We start from the raw sequence: 9,561 nt of genomic DNA on the forward strand, positions 1-9,561 counted from the left end.
AAATAGTGATCTATGGTGATGGAATCTTTTGAACAACTGCTGAAACTATAAAGATAGGTATGAAAACTCAAATGAAACTGTTAAAGCAACTCAGATATATCTGGAGAAAGAACACATTCTCTACTCCAAAATGTTACCATTTCCTAAAATTACACTACCAAGATCTGTGAGTTACACATAATATAAATATTGAGTTGTTGATTTCAAAAGAAAAGAAAATGAATACACCAGTATACAAGATGCTTAAGACATAGTAAAGTAGCCCTCCCAACTCTTTATTTGAAACCGAAAATAAGAAATTAAATGGAAATATGAGTTGAAAGAGAACAAGGATATGCAGTCATATATAAGATGGAAGAATTGGATTGACTGGTGAGTTACCTGGAAATGAGGAAAAAAAAAGCATTAAGCTCAACTTATGGCAATCCAGTGAAGGATTTTTCCATTATTAGTATTTTACTTTATCTCTTCTAGTTCCCTCTTTAAATGCAAAGACACTGGAAATGAGTTGGTAAATAAGTCATTCCTACTACGGTATGCTAACTTGTAGCCCTGTTTGTTTCTGCCACTCACTGGCTATATAGCCTTGGGTAAGTTACTTAACCTCTCTGTATCTCAGTTTCCTTATTTGGAAAAATTGGTGATAATAATTGTACCTACCTCATAGGTTATGAGGATGAATACATTTGCATATGAAAATTACTTACAGTGCTTGACACATAATAAGAAATACATACATCTCTTCTGGATAATAAGCAAAATGAATTCAAATTGTTATAGCTTATGGAATTTGACATAAATCACACAGAAGTGTATCACAGTGTTATTTTTAATGATTTGTAACATTCAAAATAATTGATAAAAAAATTTGGCATTCCAGAGCCAAAACTAAGAGCAATGGTGGGAGTTACAGTTCTAATAGAAGGAAGTTTTAGCTATTAGAGCTGTCAAACAATGAAATAGATTGCCTTTGAAGTCATGTGTTGGATGACATGGGAAATATGTAACAGACTGGATGACTGCTTCTTAGTGATGCTGGAGAGGAGCTTTGTGTATCAGAGAAAAGGTGTAAGTACATGACCTTTTCAGGTCTTTCTAATTTTCAGTCAATGATTTCACAATTTGGCTCTAAGCCCTCTTTCCAATATTATATCTTATTGTTTCCTCATGCAAATCCTCTGCCTTAGACACCCAAGCACACTCATAAACACTTAACAAGTTTCATGCTTTCTCACCATTTGAATTTTCTGCCACTTTCTCCACTTTGTCTTTATCTTTACAGAATAGGCCAAACATTTTGAAAGTAAAAGCCTTAGTAAAAGTTCTAAAGTATATGGTATATTAAAGCTTAATTTCCATGTATAATACTATTAGGACTTGGTTTTTCACAGCTGTGCTATGCTTGAACCTGAAATACTTAAATGAATATATATGAAGGATGAAAAGATGAGTTACCTCCCCACCCATACATACTCATTTAGAAAGGGATAAATAATCTGTGTGGGCTAACATACTTGAATTAGTAAAAATATCTCCAATCTTTTAGATTTTTTACTTATATTACAATTCACCTCTGAAGATGTGTAGACTTCAACATTAAAATTAAATAAGAAATAAAAGGATGTCTTTATACAATGTTTCGTCAAAAATATATATGTTAATACTTCCTTGAAGAAACGAAGGCAAGGGAATGAGCTGCTGGTGATTAGTTGGTTTAATAGTTTTACATATTTGTCGTCAGAATCCTTTAAACCAAAGCTTGGTGGGAGGCACAGTTTGAAAACTTAGAGCTGCTTTAATTAAGGAGGTGGTGGGAGAAAAGAAGATCCTGCCTGGAAGACTAAGAAGGTAATGGGAGTGCTCTTTAAAGCTGTGCCAAAGAGGTTCACAATACCTTTTTGCCCTGAGAATCAGGACCATTTTCCTGCCCCGAGGGCAGCATGGGCTTGTTCTTACAGTCATTCAGAAGGGCAAATGAGAAGTTTTGTGTGTGTCTATGAGCTAAATAATCATTTTCAACTAGCTTTGTGGATGACAACGTCATTTTGTGACACAACTTGAGACTCTACACTGACTACTCCATGTGGATTTCAAAACCCCTAAATTATGCCCCACCATCTTGATTTCTTAATATTTTATATAAACTCACATCAATTTTTCCCCAATATTTTATTATGCAGAACCTTAAGTTTTCCTGGGGAAAAAGTATTAGTGCTAAAACATGCATTATTCTATTGGAAATAATAAAATAGTCCCAAGATATTTCCCCTTTTCCATAAAATTCCAAGGGAAACCCACTTAGAAAATTTAGAGTGTAAATGAAGAATTCTACTGAGCATACATGACATAAAATTAAACAATACTTGGGTAGAAAAATGTTTGGAGATCACTGTCAGGACATAATTTTTCTGTTATTTAATGAAAAAGATGACTTGCTATGGTTTTTTAGTCTGCTTAAATGTGTTTCATTTGATCACATTAATATTTGTACAGTTATTTTTCCATTACTCATGAAACACCAAAAACACTAAGCAATAATTGCACATGCTTTTTCCTTTTATGACCATACATTTTCCCTGACAGGTCTTATAAATTCACATATGTTCTCAGAAACTTTTATTTTTGAGATGAAGTTTCACTCTTGTCACCCAGGCTGGAGTGCAATGGTGCGATCTCGGCTCACTGCAACCTCCACCTCCTGGGTTCAAGAGATTATCCTGCCTCAGCCTCCCGAGAAGCTGGGATTACAAGCACCCACCACCACGCATGGCTAATTTTTGTTTTTAGTAGAGACAGGGTTTCACCATGTTGGCCAGGCTGGTCTCGAACACCTGACCTCAGGTGATCCACCCGCCTCGGCCTCCCAAAGTGCTAGGATTGCAGGCATGAGACACCGCGCCCCCCCCCGCCCAAAACTTTTTATGATATATTAATAATATGTTTGACAAAGCAAATACTTTCAGTGTAATTATTCACATTGATTGAAAGAATCCTTTACTACAGCCCTCTATCTTATTGCTCACTTAGATGATTCATTAAAAATCTAGATATATAGATGGCTAGGCATGAATGTGGTATGGTTCTAGGAGCATAAGGTGTATACACGAATCTCTCCGTTACTCAAGGACTACTTTTATGCTTCCATCTCTAACTCATGGGAGGAATAGGAACCTTGAACAGAGATTTGGTGCCTTCCTTTACTCATAGCTTGCACACAACTCACCGTGATGGTGATGTGTTTAGCCTGTGAACCTATGTAACAGAACTCGACAGGCAAAAAAATAGTTTCATTCCGCATTAAAAAGCAAACAATGCAGCCATAGAAAAGAACGAGATCATGTCTTTTGCAGGAACATGGATGGAGCTGGAAGCTATTATCCTCAGCAAACTAATACAGGAACAGAAAACCAAATACTACATATTCTCACTTATAAGTGGGAGCTAAATGATGAGAGCTTATGAACACAAAGAAGGAAACAACAGACACTGGGGGTCTACTTGAGAGTGGAGGGAGGGAGGAGGGAGAGGAACGGAAGAGGTAACTACTGGATACTGGGCTTAATCCCTGGGTGATAAAATAATTTGTATAACAAACCCCTGTGAGTTTTCCTATGTAACAAACCTTCACATGTACCCTCAAACCTAAAATGTTAAAAAATCACCAAAAAACACCACAAAACAAAAAAATCTTTACCCCCCAAAATCAAATAAAAACCCCCATTGTTTTATCTAAATCATTATTAAATGCAGTCCTTTCTTAAAATTTTTAAATTTTATTATATTTACATAGTGATAAAATCATTTCCCACTTGATATAAGAACAAAAATCTCTGTTAATTCATTATATTATTAGAATAAGCAAATTAATTACTGCCAACATCAAATTCATTTTAATTTCCATGACCATCATATAGAGTTCTATACATAGAGAGTGGAACTCCACAATGAAAACGTGCTTTACTCTTTTTGTTTCCTCCTCACAGCATGTTCTGCTTTAATGACATATTGAGGGAATAAAATACATGGAATTTCATTCTAGTATCAAGTGAGATTTTAAAATATATGTGAAAATATTTGATAAATGCTTTTTTTCCTAATGGGTGCACTTAGAAATTATACTTTTAGGTATATTTATATTTTGGCAATATAGTCTCTTAAATAAGTAAAACAAAGCATATTGTAACAAACTATTTTGGTCAAAACTCGAAACAGTACATACACTTCAAAATAACTTACTCAAAATTCATGAGATTTAGATTTCATGCTCAACTTATCAGGAGGAAACACATCCAAAATAGAAGTGGGTTGACTCTATAACCTCTACTCAATGGCTATATCTACATAACTGTGAATTAAAACAAACAAAAAACAAAAGCTAGAAAACTGAAATTGGTTCTTAGTCATTATGTCTAGTTATGACAAATCGAGACACTATGAGATGATTGTCTCCTCTGGAAACCAGGCATTCAAAGAGTTCCAGTGACTCAGGATGGGAGTGTACAGAAGAGAAAAGAGGAAAGAAGAAAGCACTGGTGCAAGAAGACACAATTCATCAATTCATAACCACACCCTCATCTCCATTACCATAGCATTACAGCCATGATCTCTTTCAGCCTTCTCCCTGCCACTATTGCCCTCAGTGCTGATTTTAATAGATTTTACCTCTTTAGGATGGTAGTGATGAGGAGGGATATTGAACTACTGTGATTTGCCGTGAATTTTCCTAGGAAGGGCCCCAGGGGTCTGCCATGTAAGCGTAACAACTCTTATGTGAGTGTATCTCACTTTATACACAAACACTGTAATAATTTAATGTTATACAGTTCTCAACCTGATATTATTTCCCTTTGATTATTTAGGTTGCACCTACCTCATGAGAAAGATTTGGAGAAGGTGTGAAAACTTCATCCCAAATCTTAGATACTCTATAAATGTCTTCCATTTTATAAAGCCTATCTGAAAGAGAAGCAAGGACAATTCTGAAAAATTCTTCAATTTTAGGTTTGGTCAAACCAACAATAAATACAAAGAAATGGCTTCATCTGAGTAACTGATACTTCCAAGACTTGGCCATTGCAGTCTTTTGTAGATTATATACTTTACTAGTTAGATTAAAAACTATGGCAGGAGGAAATCCTAGAATGCTTTGGCTACCTATCTACGGATACAAAACCATGGTATATAATTCCAACCTTATTAAAACATTAGAACATTGGCTTTTAACTCTCTATTGGATTAGGACCAGGTACACTGGTACAGCTCAGTAAAACCTAAGATTGGAAATAATTTGAAATCTCAAAGTCATTGTCGCCTTACCCATTTCACCCGGCTAATTACTTCCTCTCTTTTCATACAACCCAACAAATATGTATTCACATTAGTGGGGAAAAGAAGCTCTCCCTATATTTACACAATGGAGTGATTTTTGCCCTTCTAATTAACCAGCATGAGTCAAACATTTAAAAGGTTTCAGAAGAAACTGTGCCTTCAATTAACATTCACAGTTGCTAAATTAATCACTGCTGACCTTAACATGCGGGAGTCTTAAAGACATGTTTCACATTTAAAAAATGGTAATTTTATTCAAAGAAATCTAACTACCTATGTTTCATAAGTGTTTGGTCATTGTTTTTCTCCTATCACTGCATAAGGAGTCCTAGAATTTGGAGCACTGTTTCATCACATCTCTGGATAAAAGCCCTACAAATGATCTTGAGCATGATAATGATATTGTCTTCAATATAAAAATTAATAGTGACTCATTATACACTTTGAAAAATCCATACCATGCTCGCTTCAGCAGCATATATACTAAAATTGGAACGATACAGAGAAGATTAGCATGATCCCTGTGCAAGGATGACACACAAATTCATGAAGCATTCCATATTTTTCAATAAATGTCCACATCAGCAAGTTAGAAAGATCTCAAATTAACAACCTAACATCACAACTAAAAGAACTAGAGAAGCAAGAGCAAACCAACCCCAAATCTAGCAGAAGACAAGAAATAACCAAAACCAGAGCAGAACTGAAGGAGACTGAGACACAAAAATCCATTCAAAAGATCAAGGAATCCAGGAGCTGTTTTTTTTTTTTTTAAATATTAATACAATTGATAGACTGCTAGCTAGACTAATAAAGGGATAAAAGAGAGAAGATCCAAATAAACACAATTAGAAACGACAAAGAGGATGTTACCACTGACCCCACAGTAATACAAACAACCATCAGAGACTACTCTCAACACCTCCATGCACACAAACCACAAAATCTAGAATAAATGGATAAATTCCTGGACATATACACCCTTCCAAGACTGAACCAAGAAGAAACTGAAGCCCTGAACAGACCAATAACAAGTTCCAAAATTGATTCAGTAATGAACAGCCTACCAACCGAAAAATGCCCAGGACCGGAAGGATTCACAGCCGAATTCTACCAGATATACAAAGAGATGGTACCATTCCTACTGAAACTATTGCAAAAAAATTGATAAGGAGGGACTCCTCCCCAAATCATTCTATGATTCCAGCATCATCCTGATACCAAAACCTGTCAGAGAGACAATAAAAAAGAGAAAACTTCAGGCCAATATCCTTGATGAACACAGAGGCAAAAATCCTCAACAAAATACTTGCAAACCGAATCCAGCAGCACATCAAAAAGCGAATCCACCACAATCACATAGGCTTTATCCCTGGGATGCAAGGCTGGTTCAGCACATGCAAATCAATAAATGTGATTCATCACATAAACCAAACTAAAGATAAAAACCACATGATTACCTCAATAGATGCAGAAAAGGCTTTCGGTAAAATTCAAAATCCTTTCATGTTAAAAACTTTTAATAAACTAGTTATTGAAGGAATATACCTCAAAATATTAAGAGCCATCTAGGAGAAACCCACAGCCAACATCATACTAAACAGGCAAAAGCTGGAAGTATTCCCCTTGAAAACTAGCAAAAGACAAGGATGCCCTTTCTCACCATTCCTGTTCAACATGGTATTGCAAAGTCCTGGCCAGAGCAATCAGGCAAGAGAATGAAATAAAGATCATTGAAACAGGAAGAGAGGAAGTCAAATCATCCCTGTTTGCAGACAACATGATTCTGTATCTAAAAAATGTTCACAGTCTTGGCCCAAAAGCTCCTTGAACTGATAAACAACTTCAGCAAAGTTTCAGGATACAAAATCGATGTGCAAAAATCACTAACATTCCTATACACCAACAACAGCCAACCTGAGAGACAAATCAGGAACACAATCCCATTCACAATTGCCACAAGAAGAATAAAATACTTAACAATTCAGCTAATCACGGAGGTAAAAGTTCTCTACAATGAGAATTACAAAACACTGCTCAGAGAAATCAGAGATGACACAAACAAATGGAAAAACATTCCGTGCCCATGGATAGGAAGAATCAATATCATTAAAACAGCCACATTGCCAAAGCAATTTACAGGTTCAACGCTGTTCCTATCAAACTACCAATGGCATTCTTCACAGAGCTAGAAAAACTATTTTAAAATTCATATGGACCCAAGAAAGAGCCCAAATAGCAAAGGCAATCTTAAGCAAAAACAAAAAAGGAGGGGGCATCGTATTACTCTACTTCAAACAATACTACAGGGCTACAGTAACCAAAACAGCAGGGTACTGGCACTGAAACAGACACATAGACAAAGGGGACAGAATAGAGAGCCCAGAAATAGGGCTGCACACTTACAACTATCTGGTCTTCCACAAAACTGACAAAAAAAAAGCAATGGGGAAAGAATCACTATTAAATAAATGGTGCTGGGATAACTGGCTAGCGATATGCAGAAGACTGAAACCGAAACACTTCCTTACACCATATACAAAAATCAACTCAAGATGGATTTAAGACTTAAATGTAAAACTCAAAACTATAAAAACCCTGGACGATAACCTAGGAAATATCATTCTGGATATAGGAACTGACAAAGATTTCATGACGAAGATGCCAAAAGCAATTGCAACAAAAGCAAAACTTGGCAAATGGGATTCAATTCAACTAACTTCTGCACGGCAAAAGAAACTATCAACAGAGTAAACAGACAACATATACAGAATGGGAGAAAATTTTTGCAAACTATGCCTCTGACAAAGGTCTAATATCCAGCATCTATAAGGAACTCAAATTTAAAAGCCAAAACAAACAACCCCATTAAAAAGTGGGCAAAGGACATGAACAGATACTCTTCAAAAGAAGACATACATGTGGCCAACAAACATATGAAAAAAAGCGCAACACCTTTGTAGTATAGTTTGAAGTCAGGTAGCGTGATGCCTCTAGCTTTGTTCTTTTTGCTTAGGACTGTCTTGGCTACACAGGCTCTTTTTCGGTTCCACATGAAATTTAAAGTAGTTTTTTCTAATTCTGTAAAGAAAATCAATGGTAGCTTGATGGCGATAGCATTGAATCTATAAATTACTTTGGGCAGTATGGCCATTTTCACGATATTGATTCTTCCTATCCATGAGCATGGAATATTTTTCCACTGTTTTTGTCCTCTCTTATTTCGTTGAGCAGTGGTTTGTAGCTCTCCTTGAAGAGGTCCTTCACATCCCTTGTAAGTTGTATTCCTAGGTATTTTATTCTCTTTGTAGCAAAGGGCTAATATCCAGAATCTACAAGGAACTTAAACAAATTTACAAGAAAAAAAACAAACAACCCCATCAAAAAGTGGGCAAAGGATATGAACAGACACTTCTCAAAAGAAGACATTTTTGTGGCCAATAAACATATGAGAAAAAGCTCGTCATCACTGATCATTAGAGAAATGCAAATTAAAACCACAATGAGAGACCATCTCATGCCAGTTGGAATGGTGATCATTAAAAAGTCAGGAAACAACAGATGCTGGAGAGGATGTGGAGAAATAGGAACGCTTTTACACGGTTGGTGGGATTGTAAATTAGTTCAACCATTGTGGAAGACAGTGTGGCAATTCCTCAAGGATCTAGAACCAGAAATACCATTTGACCCATAATCCCATTACTGGGTATATACCCAAAGGATTATAAATCATTCTACTATAAAGACACATGCACACGCATGTTTATTGCAGCACTATTCACAATAGCAAAGACTTGGAACCAACCCAAATGCCCATCAATAATAGAGTGGATAAAGAAAATGTGGCACATATATACCATGGAATACTATGCATCCATAAAAAAGGATGAGTTCACGGCCTTTGCAGGGACATGGATGAAGCTGGACACCATCATTCTCAGTGAACTAACACAAGAACAGAAAACCAAACACCGCATGTTCTCACTCATAGATGGGAGTTGAACAATGAGAACACATGGAGAAAGGGAGGGGAACATCACACACCGGGGCCTGTCAGGGGGTGGGGGGCTAGGGGAGGGATAGCATTAGGAGAAATACCTAATGCAGATGACAGGTTGATGGGTGCAGCAAACCACCATGGCATGTGTATACCTATGTAACAAACCTGCACATTCTGCACATGTATCCCAGAACTTAAACAATAATTAAAAAAAGTGCAACATCACTGATCAT

General features: G+C 36.3%; 1 non-coding gene across 1 annotated transcript; it reads left to right on the top strand.

The window, feature by feature from the left end:
• The first annotated feature begins 5,787 nt into the window (after positions 1-5,787).
• LOC129025473 (U6 spliceosomal RNA) lies at positions 5,788-5,894 on the top strand. The gene has a single exon (XR_008497229.1). It is a non-coding gene; the product is annotated as a U6 spliceosomal RNA (small nuclear RNA).
• The last annotated feature ends 3,667 nt before the right edge of the window (positions 5,895-9,561 follow it).

This window comes from Pongo pygmaeus, chromosome X (assembly GCF_028885625.2).
Source record: "Pongo pygmaeus isolate AG05252 chromosome X, NHGRI_mPonPyg2-v2.0_pri, whole genome shotgun sequence".
Lineage (NCBI taxonomy): Eukaryota > Metazoa > Chordata > Mammalia > Primates > Hominidae > Pongo > Pongo pygmaeus.